General features: G+C 47.9%; 12 non-coding genes across 12 annotated transcripts; all 12 read right to left on the reverse strand.

The window, feature by feature from the left end:
* Positions 1-1226: 1226 nt before the first annotated feature.
* Positions 1227-1417, reverse strand: LOC142709615 (U2 spliceosomal RNA). Its single transcript, XR_012869083.1, has one exon. It is a non-coding gene; the product is annotated as a U2 spliceosomal RNA (small nuclear RNA).
* A 1275-nt stretch (positions 1418-2692) lies between these two features.
* Positions 2693-2883, reverse strand: LOC142709616 (U2 spliceosomal RNA). The gene has a single exon (XR_012869084.1). It is a non-coding gene; the product is annotated as a U2 spliceosomal RNA (small nuclear RNA).
* Positions 2884-4171: 1288 nt separating this feature from the next.
* On the reverse strand, positions 4172-4362 carry LOC142709618 (U2 spliceosomal RNA). Its single transcript, XR_012869086.1, has one exon. It is a non-coding gene; the product is annotated as a U2 spliceosomal RNA (small nuclear RNA).
* Positions 4363-5654: 1292 nt separating this feature from the next.
* Positions 5655-5845, reverse strand: LOC142709632 (U2 spliceosomal RNA). Its single transcript, XR_012869099.1, has one exon. It is a non-coding gene; the product is annotated as a U2 spliceosomal RNA (small nuclear RNA).
* A 1288-nt stretch (positions 5846-7133) lies between these two features.
* LOC142709619 (U2 spliceosomal RNA) lies at positions 7134-7324 on the reverse strand. Its single transcript, XR_012869087.1, has one exon. It is a non-coding gene; the product is annotated as a U2 spliceosomal RNA (small nuclear RNA).
* Positions 7325-8608: 1284 nt separating this feature from the next.
* LOC142709620 (U2 spliceosomal RNA) lies at positions 8609-8799 on the reverse strand. The gene has a single exon (XR_012869088.1). It is a non-coding gene; the product is annotated as a U2 spliceosomal RNA (small nuclear RNA).
* A 1300-nt stretch (positions 8800-10099) lies between these two features.
* On the reverse strand, positions 10100-10290 carry LOC142709621 (U2 spliceosomal RNA). Its single transcript, XR_012869089.1, has one exon. It is a non-coding gene; the product is annotated as a U2 spliceosomal RNA (small nuclear RNA).
* Positions 10291-11566: 1276 nt separating this feature from the next.
* LOC142709622 (U2 spliceosomal RNA) lies at positions 11567-11757 on the reverse strand. Its single transcript, XR_012869090.1, has one exon. It is a non-coding gene; the product is annotated as a U2 spliceosomal RNA (small nuclear RNA).
* A 1300-nt stretch (positions 11758-13057) lies between these two features.
* On the reverse strand, positions 13058-13248 carry LOC142709624 (U2 spliceosomal RNA). The gene has a single exon (XR_012869091.1). It is a non-coding gene; the product is annotated as a U2 spliceosomal RNA (small nuclear RNA).
* Positions 13249-14532: 1284 nt separating this feature from the next.
* LOC142709625 (U2 spliceosomal RNA) lies at positions 14533-14723 on the reverse strand. The gene has a single exon (XR_012869092.1). It is a non-coding gene; the product is annotated as a U2 spliceosomal RNA (small nuclear RNA).
* A 1304-nt stretch (positions 14724-16027) lies between these two features.
* Positions 16028-16218, reverse strand: LOC142709626 (U2 spliceosomal RNA). Its single transcript, XR_012869093.1, has one exon. It is a non-coding gene; the product is annotated as a U2 spliceosomal RNA (small nuclear RNA).
* A 1284-nt stretch (positions 16219-17502) lies between these two features.
* Positions 17503-17693, reverse strand: LOC142709627 (U2 spliceosomal RNA). Its single transcript, XR_012869094.1, has one exon. It is a non-coding gene; the product is annotated as a U2 spliceosomal RNA (small nuclear RNA).
* Between the last annotated feature and the right edge of the window lie 319 nt (positions 17694-18012).

Consider the following 18012-nt stretch of genomic DNA (forward strand, 5'->3'; position numbering starts at 1 on the left):
GCCTACTTCTAGGCAATTCCATGGGGCCCTGCAGGCTCACACACTCACAGCTACACGGGAGGTGAATAAAGGCCGGAGAGGAAGCCAGACAGGATTTGCTTCTTTTGCTTGCACCACAATGCAGTGCTGAAAGAGGAGGAATCTACATAAAAACGCCTTCCTGGCAACGCCCAAATGCCCTGCTGCCATGCAGATAAACACTGGCAGCGGCAGCAAGTGCATGCCCACAGCCACCCCTTGTTCCTTCACACCTTGTATCAGCTGTAATCCAGTCCAGTCCAGTGCTGCCTGCTGAGCAGCACTGACCAACACTGCCTGGGCCCAGGCTTTTATCTCTGAGGCCCCATTATGATGTCAGAAAGCTGGCTCTGGAATCCTGAGGGCTCCACTATGACACGTGCAAAGTTCCGTCTGAACTTTATATAAGACGGTGAGGCTCAGTCAGTCACTCAGTGTTGCCTGAGAGGGCAACACTGCAACAGCCGGCCGCCAGGCTGTCTTTTTTTTGCACAGCTAGTTGCCTCCAGGAGGCCACAAGAGGGAGACAAGGGACTGCAAAATGGAAAATAGGCATCCACCAACTTTACAGACAACTTCTCCTTGCTCCTACAACCTCCATCCTTGCACAGTTTGTTATTCTTCTAGGTAACATAGTAACAAATCCAAATTGCTGCTCTCTTTGTAGGCAAGCAAGGCTTTGTTGCAACTGCAATTCTTACTTCTTCTTGAAATGTAGGGACGACAGTACATTCCATCACATCCATCTAGTGTACACAGGTAGGTCCATTGTGGCGGGCAGGCGAGCGGGCGGGCTGCTTTATTGGCTGTTTGCTGTTCCCCTACTCCACTCCACTATTTGACTGTTGTGCTGCATCAATCAATCAATCAATCAATCAATCAATCAATCAATCAATCAATCAATCAATCAGTGGCTGGCTCAGGTGCAGCTCTTTAACTTACCTAAAAGGGAGGGCGGAGAGAAGACAAGGAAGGTGAATGAGGTGTTCCAATGTGAAATGCCGGAAACACAGAAACACAGACGACACACAACAAGAGGTGGCAATCTATTCATTAATTGCATTTAATCAATGAGCTCATTATCACTCATGCATTGTCCAACAGGTGTTGAAATAATGGGATTAAAAGGGGAGATCCCTTCAGAAAGACAGAAACAATAGCAAAGACAAAAAACACTTTTGGAATCTGCTTTTAGTCAACACATAAGGAAAGGGTGCACCGGTCCTGGAAATACTGCAATACCAGGTCAATGCGTGGAGTGGACAGAGCAAGCTCTATTTCCATCTCCCTGTTCTAAAAATCCATTTAATATATGGTCCCCAGATAGGGGACGTATCAGATATTAAACTGATAAGAACAGATACTACACTTGATCTTAGCCAAAAGGCCGAGAAGCGATAACCCGAACGGGCCGCGCGTTGCCCGAGCCTGCCCGATACTGCTGTTCAGCCCTTGCAGCGATTCAGCCTACTTCTAGGCAATTCCATGGGGCCCTGCAGGCTCACACACTCACAGCTACACGGGAGGTGAATAAAGGCCGGAGAGGAAGCCAGACAGGATTTGCTTCTTTTGCTTGCACCACAATGCAGTGCTGAAAGAGGAGGAATCTACATAAAAACGCCTTCCTGGCAACGCCCAAATGCCCTGCTGCCATGCAGATAAACACTGGCAGCGGCAGCAAGTGCATGCCCACAGCCACCCCTTGTTCCTTCACACCTTGTATCAGCTGTAATCCAGTCCAGTGCTGCCTGCTGAGCAGCACTGACCAACACTGCCTGGGCCCAGGCTTTTATCTCTGAGGCCCCATTATGATGTCAGAAAGCTGGCTCTGGAATCCTGAGGGCTCCACTATGACACGTGCAAAGTTCCGTCTGAACTTTATATAAGACGGTGAGGCTCAGTCAGTCACTCAGTGTTGCCTGAGAGGGCAACACTGCAACAGCCGGCCGCCAGGCTGTCTTTTTTTTGCACAGCTAGTTGCCTCCAGGAGGCCACAAGAGGGAGACAAGGGACTGCAAAATGGAAAATAGGCATCCACCAACTTTACAGACAACTTCTCCTTGCTCCTACAACCTCCATCCTTGCACAGTTTGTTATTCTTCTAGGTAACATAGTAACAAATCCAAATTGCTGCTCTCTTTGTAGGCAAGCAAGGCTTTGTTGCAACTGCAATTCTTACTTCTTCTTGAAATGTAGGGACGACAGTACATTCCATCACATCCATCTAGTGTACACAGGTAGGTCCATTGTGGCGGGCAGGCGAGCGGGCGGGCTGCTTTATTGGCTGTTTGCTGTTCCCCTACTCCACTCCACTATTTGACTGTTGTGCTGCATCAATCAATCAATCAATCAATCAATCAATCAATCAATCAATCAGTGGCTGGCTCAGGTGCAGCTCTTTAACTTACCTAAAAGGGAGGGCGGAGAGAAGACAAGGAAGGTGAATGAGGTGTTCCAATGTGAAATGCCGGAAACACAGAAACACAGACGACACACAACAAGAGGTGGCAATCTATTCATTAATTGCATTTAATCAATGAGCTCATTATCACTCATGCATTGTCCAACAGGTGTTGAAATAATGGGATTAAAAGGGGAGATCCCTTCAGAAAGACAGAAACAATAGCAAAGACAAAAAACACTTTTGGAATCTGCTTTTAGTCAACACATAAGGAAAGGGTGCACCGGTCCTGGAAATACTGCAATACCAGGTCAATGCGTGGAGTGGACAGAGCAAGCTCTATTTCCATCTCCCTGTTCTAAAAATCCATTTAATATATGGTCCCCAGATAGGGGACGTATCAGATATTAAACTGATAAGAACAGATACTACACTTGATCTTAGCCAAAAGGCCGAGAAGCGATAACCCGAACGGGCCGCGCGTTGCCCGAGCCTGCCCGATACTGCTGTTCAGCCCTTGCAGCGATTCAGCCTACTTCTAGGCAATTCCATGGGGCCCTGCAGGCTCACACACTCACAGCTACACGGGAGGTGAATAAAGGCCGGAGAGGAAGCCAGACAGGATTTGCTTCTTTTGCTTGCACCACAATGCAGTGCTGAAAGAGGAGGAATCTACATAAAAACGCCTTCCTGGCAACGCCCAAATGCCCTGCTGCCATGCAGATAAACACTGGCAGCGGCAGCAAGTGCATGCCCACAGCCACCCCTTGTTCCTTCACACCTTGTATCAGCTGTAATCCAGTCCAGTCCAGTGCTGCCTGCTGAGCAGCACTGACCAACACTGCCTGGGCCCAGGCTTTTATCTCTGAGGCCCCATTATGATGTCAGAAAGCTGGCTCTGGAATCCTGAGGGCTCCACTATGACACGTGCAAAGTTCCGTCTGAACTTTATATAAGACGGTGAGGCTCAGTCAGTCACTCAGTGTTGCCTGAGAGGGCAACACTGCAACAGCCGGCCGCCAGGCTGTCTTTTTTTTGCACAGCTAGTTGCCTCCAGGAGGCCACAAGAGGGAGACAAGGGACTGCAAAATGGAAAATAGGCATCCACCAACTTTACAGACAACTTCTCCTTGCTCCTACAACCTCCATCCTTGCACAGTTTGTTATTCTTCTAGGTAACATAGCAACAAATCCAAATTGCTGCTCTCTTTGTAGGCAATCAAGGCTTTGTTGCAACTGCAATTCTTACTTCTTCTTGAAATGTAGGGACGACAGTACATTCCATCACATCCATCTAGTGTACACAGGTAGGTCCATTGTGGCGGGCAGGCGAGCGGGCGGGCTGCTTTATTGACTGTTTGCTGTTCCCCTACTCCACTCCACTATTTGACTGTTGTGCTGCATCAATCAATCAATCAATCAATCAATCAATCAATCAATCAATCAATCAATCAGTGGCTGGCTCAGGTGCAGCTCTTTAACTTACCTAAAAGGGAGGGCGGAGAGAAGACAAGGAAGGTGAATGAGGTGTTCCAATGTGAAATGCCGGAAACACAGAAACACAGACGACACACAACAAGAGGTGGCAATCTATTCATTAATTGCATTTAATCAATGAGCTCATTATCACTCATGCATTGTCCAACAGGTGTTGAAATAATGGGATTAAAAGGGGAGATCCCTTCAGAAAGACAGAAACAATAGCAAAGACAAAAAACACTTTTGGAATCTGCTTTTAGTCAACACATAAGGAAAGGGTGCACCGGTCCTGGAAATACTGCAATACCAGGTCAATGCGTGGAGTGGACAGAGCAAGCTCTATTTCCATCTCCCTGTTCTAAAAATCCATTTAATATATGGTCCCCAGATAGGGGACGTATCAGATATTAAACTGATAAGAACAGATACTACACTTGATCTTAGCCAAAAGGCCGAGAAGCGATAACCCGAACGGGCCGCGCGTTGCCCGAGCCTGCCCGATACTGCTGTTCAGCCCTTGCAGCGATTCAGCCTACTTCTAGGCAATTCCATGGGGCCCTGCAGGCTCACACACTCACAGCTACACGGGAGGTGAATAAAGGCCGGAGAGGAAGCCAGACAGGATTTGCTTCTTTTGCTTGCACCACAATGCAGTGCTGAAAGAGGAGGAATCTACATAAAAACGCCTTCCTGGCAACGCCCAAATGCCCTGCTGCCATGCAGATAAACACTGGCAGCGGCAGCAAGTGCATGCCCACAGCCACCCCTTGTTCCTTCACACCTTGTATCAGCTGTAATCCAGTCCAGTCCAGTGCTGCCTGCTGAGCAGCACTGACCAACACTGCCTGGGCCCAGGCTTTTATCTCTGAGGCCCCATTATGATGTCAGAAAGTTGGCTCTGGAATCCTGAGGGCTCCACTATGACACGTGCAAAGTTCCGTCTGAACTTTATATAAGACGGTGAGGCTCAGTCAGTCACTCAGTGTTGCCTGAGAGGGCAACACTGCAACAGCCGGCCGCCAGGCTGTCTTTTTTTTGCACAGCTAGTTGCCTCCAGGAGGCCACAAGAGGGAGACAAGGGACTGCAAAATGGAAAATAGGCATCCACCAACTTTACAGACAACTTCTCCTTGCTCCTACAACCTCCATCCTTGCACAGTTTGTTATTCTTCTAGGTAACATAGTAACAAATCCAAATTGCTGCTCTCTTTGTAGGCAAGCAAGGCTTTGTTGCAACTGCAATTCTTACTTCTTCTTGAAATGTAGGGACGACAGTACATTCCATCACATCCATCTAGTGTACACAGGTAGGTCCATTGTGGCGGGCAGGCGAGCGGGCGGGCTGCTTTATTGGCTGTTTGCTGTTCCCCTACTCCACTCCACTATTTGACTGTTGTGCTGCATCAATCAATCAATCAATCAATCAATCAATCAATCAATCAATCAATCAATCAATCAGTGGCTGGCTCAGGTGCAGCTCTTTAACTTACCTAAAAGGGAGGGCGGAGAGAAGACAAGGAAGGTGAATGAGGTGTTCCAATGTGAAATGCCGGAAACACAGAAACACAGACGACACACAACAAGAGGTGGCAATCTATTCATTAATTGCATTTAATCAATGAGCTCATTATCACTCATGCATTGTCCAACAGGTGTTGAAATAATGGGATTAAAAGGGGAGATCCCTTCAGAAAGACAGAAACAATAGCAAAGACAAAAAACACTTTTGGAATCTGCTTTTAGTCAACACATAAGGAAAGGGTGCACCGGTCCTGGAAATACTGCAATACCAGGTCAATGCGTGGAGTGGACAGAGCAAGCTCTATTTCCATCTCCCTGTTCTAAAAATCCATTTAATATATGGTCCCCAGATAGGGGACGTATCAGATATTAAACTGATAAGAACAGATACTACACTTGATCTTAGGCAAAAGGCCGAGAAGCGATAACCCGAACGGGCCGCGCGTTGCCCGAGCCTGCCCGATACTGCTGTTCAGCCCTTGCAGCGATTCAGCCTACTTCTAGGCAATTCCATGGGGCCCTGCAGGCTCACACACTCACAGCTACACGGGAGGTGAATAAAGGCCGGAGAGGAAGCCAGACAGGATTTGCTTCTTTTGCTTGCACCACAATGCAGTGCTGAAAGAGGAGGAATCTACATAAAAACGCCTTCCTGGCAACGCCCAAATGCCCTGCTGCCATGCAGATAAACACTGGCAGCGGCAGCAAGTGCATGCCCACAGCCACCCCTTGTTCCTTCACACCTTGTATCAGCTGTAATCCAGTCCAGTCCAGTGCTGCCTGCTGAGCAGCACTGACCAACACTGCCTGGGCCCAGGCTTTTATCTCTGAGGCCCCATTATGATGTCAGAAAGCTGGCTCTGGAATCCTGAGGGCTCCACTATGACACGTGCAAAGTTCCGTCTGAACTTTATATAAGACGGTGAGGCTCAGTCAGTCACTCAGTGTTGCCTGAGAGGGCAACACTGCAACAGCCGGCCGCCAGGCTGTCTTTTTTTTGCACAGCTAGTTGCCTCCAGGAGGCCACAAGAGGGAGACAAGGGACTGCAAAATGGAAAATAGGCATCCACCAACTTTACAGACAACTTCTCCTTGCTCCTACAACCTCCATCCTTGCACAGTTTGTTATTCTTCTAGGTAACATAGCAACAAATCCAAATTGCTGCTCTCTTTGTAGGCAATCAAGGCTTTGTTGCAACTGCAATTCTTACTTCTTCTTGAAATGTAGGGACGACAGTACATTCCATCACATCCATCTAGTGTACACAGGTAGGTCCATTGTGGCGGGCAGGCGAGCGGGCGGGCTGCTTTATTGACTGTTTGCTGTTCCCCTACTCCACTCCACTATTTGACTGTTGTGCTGCATCAATCAATCAATCAATCAATCAATCAATCAATCAATCAATCAATCAATCAGTGGCTGGCTCAGGTGCAGCTCTTTAACTTACCTAAAAGGGAGGGCGGAGAGAAGACAAGGAAGGTGAATGAGGTGTTCCAATGTGAAATGCCGGAAACACAGAAACACAGACGACACACAACAAGAGGTGGCAATCTATTCATTAATTGCATTTAATCAATGAGCTCATTATCACTCATGCATTGTCCAACAGGTGTTGAAATAATGGGATTAAAAGGGGAGATCCCTTCAGAAAGACAGAAACAATAGCAAAGACAAAAAACACTTTTGGAATCTGCTTTTAGTCAACACATAAGGAAAGGGTGCACCGGTCCTGGAAATACTGCAATACCAGGTCAATGCGTGGAGTGGACAGAGCAAGCTCTATTTCCATCTCCCTGTTCTAAAAATCCATTTAATATATGGTCCCCAGATAGGGGACGTATCAGATATTAAACTGATAAGAACAGATACTACACTTGATCTTAGCCAAAAGGCCGAGAAGCGATAACCCGAACGGGCCGCGCGTTGCCCGAGCCTGCCCGATACTGCTGTTCAGCCCTTGCAGCGATTCAGCCTACTTCTAGGCAATTCCATGGGGCCCTGCAGGCTCACACACTCACAGCTACACGGGAGGTGAATAAAGGCCGGAGAGGAAGCCAGACAGGATTCGCTTCTTTTGCTTGCACCACAATGCAGTGCTGAAAGAGGAGGAATCTACATAAAAACGCCTTCCTGGCAACGCCCAAATGCCCTGCTGCCATGCAGATAAACACTGGCAGCGGCAGCAAGTGCATGCCCACAGCCACCCCTTGTTCCTTCACACCTTGTATCAGCTGTAATCCAGTCCAGTCCAGTGCTGCCTGCTGAGCAGCACTGACCAACACTGCCTGGGCCCAGGCTTTTATCTCTGAGGCCCCATTATGATGTCAGAAAGTTGGCTCTGGAATCCTGAGGGCTCCACTATGACACGTGCAAAGTTCCGTCTGAACTTTATATAAGACGGTGAGGCTCAGTCAGTCACTCAGTGTTGCCTGAGAGGGCAACACTGCAACAGCCGGCCGCCAGGCTGTCTTTTTTTTGCACAGCTAGTTGCCTCCAGGAGGCCACAAGAGGGAGACAAGGGACTGCAAAATGGAAAATAGGCATCCACCAACTTTACAGACAACTTCTCCTTGCTCCTACAACCTCCATCCTTGCACAGTTTGTTATTCTTCTAGGTAACATAGTAACAAATCCAAATTGCTGCTCTCTTTGTAGGCAAGCAAGGCTTTGTTGCAACTGCAATTCTTACTTCTTCTTGAAATGTAGGGACGACAGTACATTCCATCACATCCATCTAGTGTACACAGGTAGGTCCATTGTGGCGGGCAGGCGAGCGGGCGGGCTGCTTTATTGGCTGTTTGCTGTTCCCCTACTCCACTCCACTATTTGACTGTTGTGCTGCATCAATCAATCAATCAATCAATCAATCAATCAATCAATCAATCAATCAGTGGCTGGCTCAGGTGCAGCTCTTTAACTTACCTAAAAGGGAGGGCGGAGAGAAGACAAGGAAGGTGAATGAGGTGTTCCAATGTGAAATGCCGGAAACACAGAAACACAGACGACACACAACAAGAGGTGGCAATCTATTCATTAATTGCATTTAATCAATGAGCTCATTATCACTCATGCATTGTCCAACAGGTGTTGAAATAATGGGATTAAAAGGGGAGATCCCTTCAGAAAGACAGAAACAATAGCAAAGACAAAAAACACTTTTGGAATCTGCTTTTAGTCAACACATAAGGAAAGGGTGCACCGGTCCTGGAAATACTGCAATACCAGGTCAATGCGTGGAGTGGACAGAGCAAGCTCTATTTCCATCTCCCTGTTCTAAAAATCCATTTAATATATGGTCCCCAGATAGGGGACGTATCAGATATTAAACTGATAAGAACAGATACTACACTTGATCTTAGCCAAAAGGCCGAGAAGCGATAACCCGAACGGGCCGCGCGTTGCCCGAGCCTGCCCGATACTGCTGTTCAGCCCTTGCAGCGATTCAGCCTACTTCTAGGCAATTCCATGGGGCCCTGCAGGCTCACACACTCACAGCTACACGGGAGGTGAATAAAGGCCGGAGAGGAAGCCAGACAGGATTTGCTTCTTTTGCTTGCACCACAATGCAGTGCTGAAAGAGGAGGAATCTACATAAAAACGCCTTCCTGGCAACGCCCAAATGCCCTGCTGCCATGCAGATAAACACTGGCAGCGGCAGCAAGTGCATGCCCACAGCCACCCCTTGTTCCTTCACACCTTGTATCAGCTGTAATCCAGTCCAGTCCAGTGCTGCCTGCTGAGCAGCACTGACCAACACTGCCTGGGCCCAGGCTTTTATCTCTGAGGCCCCATTATGATGTCAGAAAGCTGGCTCTGGAATCCTGAGGGCTCCACTATGACACGTGCAAAGTTCCGTCTGAACTTTATATAAGACGGTGAGGCTCAGTCAGTCACTCAGTGTTGCCTGAGAGGGCAACACTGCAACAGCCGGCCGCCAGGCTGTCTTTTTTTTGCACAGCTAGTTGCCTCCAGGAGGCCACAAGAGGGAGACAAGGGACTGCAAAATGGAAAATAGGCATCCACCAACTTTACAGACAACTTCTCCTTGCTCCTACAACCTCCATCCTTGCACAGTTTGTTATTCTTCTAGGTAACATAGTAACAAATCCAAATTGCTGCTCTCTTTGTAGGCAAGCAAGGCTTTGTTGCAACTGCAATTCTTACTTCTTCTTGAAATGTAGGGACGACAGTACATTCCATCACATCCATCTAGTGTACACAGGTAGGTCCATTGTGGCGGGCAGGCGAGCGGGCGGGCTGCTTTATTGGCTGTTTGCTGTTCCCCTACTCCACTCCACTATTTGACTGTTGTGCTGCATCAATCAATCAATCAATCAATCAATCAATCAATCAATCAATCAATCAATCAATCAATCAATCAGTGGCTGGCTCAGGTGCAGCTCTTTAACTTACCTAAAAGGGAGGGCGGAGAGAAGACAAGGAAGGTGAATGAGGTGTTCCAATGTGAAATGCCGGAAACACAGAAACACAGACGACACACAACAAGAGGTGGCAATCTATTCATTAATTGCATTTAATCAATGAGCTCATTATCACTCATGCATTGTCCAACAGGTGTTGAAATAATGGGATTAAAAGGGGAGATCCCTTCAGAAAGACAGAAACAATAGCAAAGACAAAAAACACTTTTGGAATCTGCTTTTAGTCAACACATAAGGAAAGGGTGCACCGGTCCTGGAAATACTGCAATACCAGGTCAATGCGTGGAGTGGACAGAGCAAGCTCTATTTCCATCTCCCTGTTCTAAAAATCCATTTAATATATGGTCCCCAGATAGGGGACGTATCAGATATTAAACTGATAAGAACAGATACTACACTTGATCTTAGCCAAAAGGCCGAGAAGCGATAACCCGAACGGGCCGCGCGTTGCCCGAGCCTGCCCGATACTGCTGTTCAGCCCTTGCAGCGATTCAGCCTACTTCTAGGCAATTCCATGGGGCCCTGCAGGCTCACACACTCACAGCTACACGGGAGGTGAATAAAGGCCGGAGAGGAAGCCAGACAGGATTTGCTTCTTTTGCTTGCACCACAATGCAGTGCTGAAAGAGGAGGAATCTACATAAAAACGCCTTCCTGGCAACGCCCAAATGCCCTGCTGCCATGCAGATAAACACTGGCAGCGGCAGCAAGTGCATGCCCACAGCCACCCCTTGTTCCTTCACACCTTGTATCAGCTGTAATCCAGTCCAGTCCAGTGCTGCCTGCTGAGCAGCACTGACCAACACTGCCTGGGCCCAGGCTTTTATCTCTGAGGCCCCATTATGATGTCAGAAAGCTGGCTCTGGAATCCTGAGGGCTCCACTATGACACGTGCAAAGTTCCGTCTGAACTTTATATAAGACGGTGAGGCTCAGTCAGTCACTCAGTGTTGCCTGAGAGGGCAACACTGCAACAGCCGGCCGCCAGGCTGTCTTTTTTTTGCACAGCTAGTTGCCTCCAGGAGGCCACAAGAGGGAGACAAGGGACTGCAAAATGGAAAATAGGCATCCACCAACTTTACAGACAACTTCTCCTTGCTCCTACAACCTCCATCCTTGCACAGTTTGTTATTCTTCTAGGTAACATAGTAACAAATCCAAATTGCTGCTCTCTTTGTAGGCAAGCAAGGCTTTGTTGCAACTGCAATTCTTACTTCTTCTTGAAATGTAGGGACGACAGTACATTCCATCACATCCATCTAGTGTACACAGGTAGGTCCATTGTGGCGGGCAGGCGAGCGGGCGGGCTGCTTTATTGGCTGTTTGCTGTTCCCCTACTCCACTCCACTATTTGACTGTTGTGCTGCATCAATCAATCAATCAATCAATCAATCAATCAATCAATCAGTGGCTGGCTCAGGTGCAGCTCTTTAACTTACCTAAAAGGGAGGGCGGAGAGAAGACAAGGAAGGTGAATGAGGTGTTCCAATGTGAAATGCCGGAAACACAGAAACACAGACGACACACAACAAGAGGTGGCAATCTATTCATTAATTGCATTTAATCAATGAGCTCATTATCACTCATGCATTGTCCAACAGGTGTTGAAATAATGGGATTAAAAGGGGAGATCCCTTCAGAAAGACAGAAACAATAGCAAAGACAAAAAACACTTTTGGAATCTGCTTTTAGTCAACACATAAGGAAAGGGTGCACCGGTCCTGGAAATACTGCAATACCAGGTCAATGCGTGGAGTGGACAGAGCAAGCTCTATTTCCATCTCCCTGTTCTAAAAATCCATTTAATATATGGTCCCCAGATAGGGGACGTATCAGATATTAAACTGATAAGAACAGATACTACACTTGATCTTAGCCAAAAGGCCGAGAAGCGATAACCCGAACGGGCCGCGCGTTGCCCGAGCCTGCCCGATACTGCTGTTCAGCCCTTGCAGCGATTCAGCCTACTTCTAGGCAATTCCATGGGGCCCTGCAGGCTCACACACTCACAGCTACACGGGAGGTGAATAAAGGCCGGAGAGGAAGCCAGACAGGATTTGCTTCTTTTGCTTGCACCACAATGCAGTGCTGAAAGAGGAGGAATCTACATAAAAACGCCTTCCTGGCAACGCCCAAATGCCCTGCTGCCATGCAGATAAACACTGGCAGCGGCAGCAAGTGCATGCCCACAGCCACCCCTTGTTCCTTCACACCTTGTATCAGCTGTAATCCAGTCCAGTCCAGTGCTGCCTGCTGAGCAGCACTGACCAACACTGCCTGGGCCCAGGCTTTTATCTCTGAGGCCCCATTATGATGTCAGAAAGCTGGCTCTGGAATCCTGAGGGCTCCACTATGACACGTGCAAAGTTCCGTCTGAACTTTATATAAGACGGTGAGGCTCAGTCAGTCACTCAGTGTTGCCTGAGAGGGCAACACTGCAACAGCCGGCCGCCAGGCTGTCTTTTTTTTGCACAGCTAGTTGCCTCCAGGAGGCCACAAGAGGGAGACAAGGGACTGCAAAATGGAAAATAGGCATCCACCAACTTTACAGACAACTTCTCCTTGCTCCTACAACCTCCATCCTTGCACAGTTTGTTATTCTTCTAGGTAACATAGTAACAAATCCAAATTGCTGCTCTCTTTGTAGGCAAGCAAGGCTTTGTTGCAACTGCAATTCTTACTTCTTCTTGAAATGTAGGGACGACAGTACATTCCATCACATCCATCTAGTGTACACAGGTAGGTCCATTGTGGCGGGCAGGCGAGCGGGCGGGCTGCTTTATTGGCTGTTTGCTGTTCCCCTACTCCACTCCACTATTTGACTGTTGTGCTGCATCAATCAATCAATCAATCAATCAATCAATCAATCAATCAATCAATCAATCAATCAATCAATCAGTGGCTGGCTCAGGTGCAGCTCTTTAACTTACCTAAAAGGGAGGGCGGAGAGAAGACAAGGAAGGTGAATGAGGTGTTCCAATGTGAAATGCCGGAAACACAGAAACACAGACGACACACAACAAGAGGTGGCAATCTATTCATTAATTGCATTTAATCAATGAGCTCATTATCACTCATGCATTGTCCAACAGGTGTTGAAATAATGGGATTAAAAGGGGAGATCCCTTCAGAAAGACAGAAACAATAGCAAAGACAAAAAACACTTTTGGAATCTGCTTTTAGTCAACACATAAGGAAAGGGTGCACCGGTCCTGGAAATACTGCAATACCAGGTCAATGCGTGGAGTGGACAGAGCAAGCTCTATTTCCATCTCCCTGTTCTAAAAATCCATTTAATATATGGTCCCCAGATAGGGGACGTATCAGATATTAAACTGATAAGAACAGATACTACACTTGATCTTAGCCAAAAGGCCGAGAAGCGATAACCCGAACGGGCCGCGCGTTGCCCGAGCCTGCCCGATACTGCTCTTCAGCCCTTGCAGCGATTCAGCCTACTTCTAGGCAATTCCATGGGGCCCTGCAGGCTCACACACTCACAGCTACACGGGAGGTGAATAAAGGCCGGAGAGGAAGCCAGACAGGATTTGCTTCTTTTGCTTGCACCACAATGCAGTGCTGAAAGAGGAGGAATCTACATAAAAACGCCTTCCTGGCAACGCCCAAATGCCCTGCTGCCATGCAGATAAACACTGGCAGCGGCAGCAAGTGCATGCCCACAGCCACCCCTTGTTCCTTCACACCTTGTATCAGCTGTAATCCAGTCCAGTCCAGTGCTGCCTGCTGAGCAGCACTGACCAACACTGCCTGGGCCCAGGCTTTTATCTCTGAGGCCCCATTATGATGTCAGAAAGCTGGCTCTGGAATCCTGAGGGCTCCACTATGACACGTGCAAAGTTCCGTCTGAACTTTATATAAGACGGTGAGGCTCAGTCAGTCACTCAGTGTTGCCTGAGAGGGCAACACTGCAACAGCCGGCCGCCAGGCTGTCTTTTTTTTGCACAGCTAGTTGCCTCCAGGAGGCCACAAGAGGGAGACAAGGGACTGCAAAATGGAAAATAGGCATCCACCAACTTTACAGACAACTTCTCCTTGCTCCTACAACCTCCATCCTTGCACAGTTTGTTATTCTTCTAGGTAACATAGTAACAAATCCAAATTGCTGCTCTCTTTGTAGGCAAGCAAGGCTTTGTTGCAACTGCAATTCTTACTTCTTCTTGAAATGTAGGGACGACAGTACATTCCATCACATCCATCTAGTGTACACAGGTAGGTCCATTGTGGCGGGCAGGCGAGCGGGCGGGCTGCTTTATTGGCTGTTTGCTGTTCCCCTACTCCACTCCACTATTTGACTGTTGTGCTGCATCAATCAATCAATCAATCAATCAATCAATCAATCAATCAATCAATCAGTGGCTGGCTCAGGTGCAGCTCTTTAACTTACCTAAAAGGGAGGGCGGAGAGAAGACAAGGAAGGTGAATGAGGTGTTCCAATGTGAAATGCCGGAAACACAGAAACACAGACGACACACAACAAGAGGTGGCAATCTATTCATTAATTGCATTTAATCAATGAGCTCATTATCACTCATGCATTGTCCAACAGGTGTTGAAATAATGGGATTAAAAGGGGAGATCCCTTCAGAAAGACAGAAACAATAGCAAAGACAAAAAACACTTTTGGAATCTGCTTTTAGTCAACACATAAGGAAAGGGTGCACCGGTCCTGGAAATACTGCAATACCAGGTCAATGCGTGGAGTGGACAGAGCAAGCTCTATTTCCATCTCCCTGTTCTAAAAATCCATTTAATATATGGTCCCCAGATAGGGGACGTATCAGATATTAAACTGATAAGAACAGATACTACACTTGATCTTAGCCAAAAGGCCGAGAAGCGATAACCCGAACGGGCCGCGCGTTGCCCGAGCCTGCCCGATACTGCTGTTCAGCCCTTGCAGCGATTCAGCCTACTTCTAGGCAATTCCATGGGGCCCTGCAGGCTCACACACTCACAGCTACACGGGAGGTGAATAAAGGCCGGAGAGGAAGCCAGACAGGATTTGCTTCTTTTGCTTGCACCACAATGCAGTGCTGAAAGAGGAGGAATCTACATAAAAACGCCTTCCTGGCAACGCCCAAATGCCCTGCTGCCATGCAGATAAACACTGGCAGCGGCAGCAAGTGCATGCCCACAGCCACCCCTTGTTCCTTCACACCTTGTATCAGCTGTAATCCAGTCCAGTCCAGTGCTGCCTGCTGAGCAGCACTGACCAACACTGCCTGGGCCCAGGCTTTTATCTCTGAGGCCCCATTATGATGTCAGAAAGCTGGCTCTGGAATCCTGAGGGCTCCACTATGACACGTGCAAAGTTCCGTCTGAACTTTATATAAGACGGTGAGGCTCAGTCAGTCACTCAGTGTTGCCTGAGAGGGCAACACTGCAACAGCCGGCCGCCAGGCTGTCTTTTTTTTGCACAGCTAGTTGCCTCCAGGAGGCCACAAGAGGGAGACAAGGGACTGCAAAATGGAAAATAGGCATCCACCAACTTTACAGACAACTTCTCCTTGCTCCTACAACCTCCATCCTTGCACAGTTTGTTATTCTTCTAGGTAACATAGTAACAAATCCAAATTGCTGCTCTCTTTGTAGGCAAGCAAGGCTTTGTTGCAACTGCAATTCTTACTTCTTCTTGAAATGTAGGGACGACAGTACATTCCATCACATCCATCTAGTGTACACAGGTAGGTCCATTGTGGCGGGCAGGCGAGCGGGCGGGCTGCTTTATTGGCTGTTTGCTGTTCCCCTACTCCACTCCACTATTTGACTGTTGTGCTGCATCAATCAATCAATCAATCAATCAATCAATCAATCAATCAATCAATCAATCAATCAATCAATCAATCAGTGGCTGGCTCAGGTGCAGCTCTTTAACTTACCTAAAAGGGAGGGCGGAGAGAAGACAAGGAAGGTGAATGAGGTGTTCCAATGTGAAATGCCGGAAACACAGAAACACAGACGACACACAACAAGAGGTGGCAATCTATTCATTAATTGCATTTAATCAATGAGCTCATTATCACTCATGCATTGTCCAACAGGTGTTGAAATAATGGGATTAAAAGGGGAGATCCCTTCAGAAAGACAGAAACAATAGCAAAGACAAAAAACACTTTTGGAATCTGCTTTTAGTCAACACATAAGGAAAGGGTGCACCGGTCCTGGAAATACTGCAATACCAGGTCAATGCGTGGAGTGGACAGAGCAAGCTCTATTTCCATCTCCCTGTTCTAAAAATCCATTTAATATATGGTCCCCAGATAGGGGACGTATCAGATATTAAACTGATAAGAACAGATACTACACTTGATCTTAGCCAAAAGGCCGAGAAGCGATAACCCGAACGGGCCGCGCGTTGCCCGAGCCTGCCCGATACTGCTGTTCAGCCCTTGCAGCGATTCAGCCTACTTCTAGGCAATTCCATGGGGCCCTGCAGGCTCACACACTCACAGCTACACGGGAGGTGAATAAAGGCCGGAGAGGAAGCCAGACAGGATTTGCTTCTTTTGCTTGCACCACAATGCAGTGCTGAAAGAGGAGGAATCTACATAAAAACGCCTTCCTGGCAACGCCCAAATGCCCTGCTGCCATGCAGATAAACACTGGCAGCGGCAGCAAGTGCATGCCCACAGCCACCCCTTGTTCCTTCACACCTTGTATCAGCTGTAATCCAGTCCAGTCCAGTGCTGCCTGCTGAGCAGCACTGACCAACACTGCCTGGGCCCAGGCTTTTATCTCTGAGGCCCCATTATGATGTCAGAAAGCTGGCTCTGGAATCCTGAGGGCTCCACTATGACACGTGCAAAGTTCCGTCTGAACTTTATATAAGACGGTGAGGCTCAGTCAGTCACTCAGTGTTGCCTGAGAGGGCAACACTGCAACAGCCGGCCGCCAGGCTGTCTTTTTTTTGCACAGCTAGTTGCCTCCAGGAGGCCACAAGAGGGAGACAAGGGACTGCAAAATGGAAAATAGGCATCCACCAACTTTACAGACAACTTCTCCTTGCTCCTACAACCTCCATCCTTGCACAGTTTGTTATTCTTCTAGGTAACATAGTAACAAATCCAAATTGCTGCTCTCTTTGTAGGCAAGCAAGGCTTTGTTGCAACTGCAATTCTTACTTCTTCTTGAAATGTAGGGACGACAGTACATTCCATCACATCCATCTAGTGTACACAGGTAGGTCCATTGTGGCGGGCAGGCGAGCGGGCGGGCTGCTTTATTGGCTGTTTGCTGTTCCCCTACTCCACTCCACTATTTGACTGTTGTGCTGCATCAATCAATCAATCAATCAATCAATCAATCAATCAATCAATCAATCAGTGGCTGGCTCAGGTGCAGCTCTTTAACTTACCTAAAAGGGAGGGCGGAGAGAAGACAAGGAAGGTGAATGAGGTGTTCCAATGTGAAATGCCGGAAACACAGAAACACAGACGACACACAACAAGAGGTGGCAATCTATTCATTAATTGCATTTAATCAATGAGCTCATTATCACTCATGCATTGTCCAACAGGTGTTGAAATAATGGGATTAAAAGGGGAGATCCCTTCAGAAAGACAGAAACAATAGCAAAGACAAAAAACACTTTTGGAATCTGCTTTTAGTCAACACATAAGGAAAGGGTGCACCGGTCCTGGAAATACTGCAATACCAGGTCAATGCGTGGAGTGGACAGAGCAAGCTCTATTTCCATCTCCCTGTTCTAAAAATCCATTTAATATATGGTCCCCAGATAGGGGACGTATCAGATATTAAACTGATAAGAACAGATACTACACTTGATCTTAGCCAAAAGGCCGAGAAGCGATAACCCGAACGGGCCGCGCGTTGCCCGAGCCTGCCCGATACTGCTGTTCAGCCCTTGCAGCGATTCAGCCTACTTCTAGGCAATTCCATGGGGCCCTGCAGGCTCACACACTCACAGCTACACGGGAGGTGAATAAAGGCCGGAGAGGAAGCCAGACAGGATTTGCTTCTTTTGCTTGCACCACAATGCAGTGCTGAAAGAGGAGGAATCTACATAAAAACGCCTTCCTGGCAACGCCCAAATGCCCTGCTGCCATGCAGATAAACACTGGCAGCGGCAGCAAGTGCATGCCCACAGCCACCCCTTGTTCCTTCACACCT

The sequence above is a fragment of the Rhinoderma darwinii genome, unplaced genomic scaffold (genome assembly GCF_050947455.1).
Source record: "Rhinoderma darwinii isolate aRhiDar2 unplaced genomic scaffold, aRhiDar2.hap1 Scaffold_4176, whole genome shotgun sequence".
NCBI classification, from domain to species: domain Eukaryota; kingdom Metazoa; phylum Chordata; class Amphibia; order Anura; family Rhinodermatidae; genus Rhinoderma; species Rhinoderma darwinii.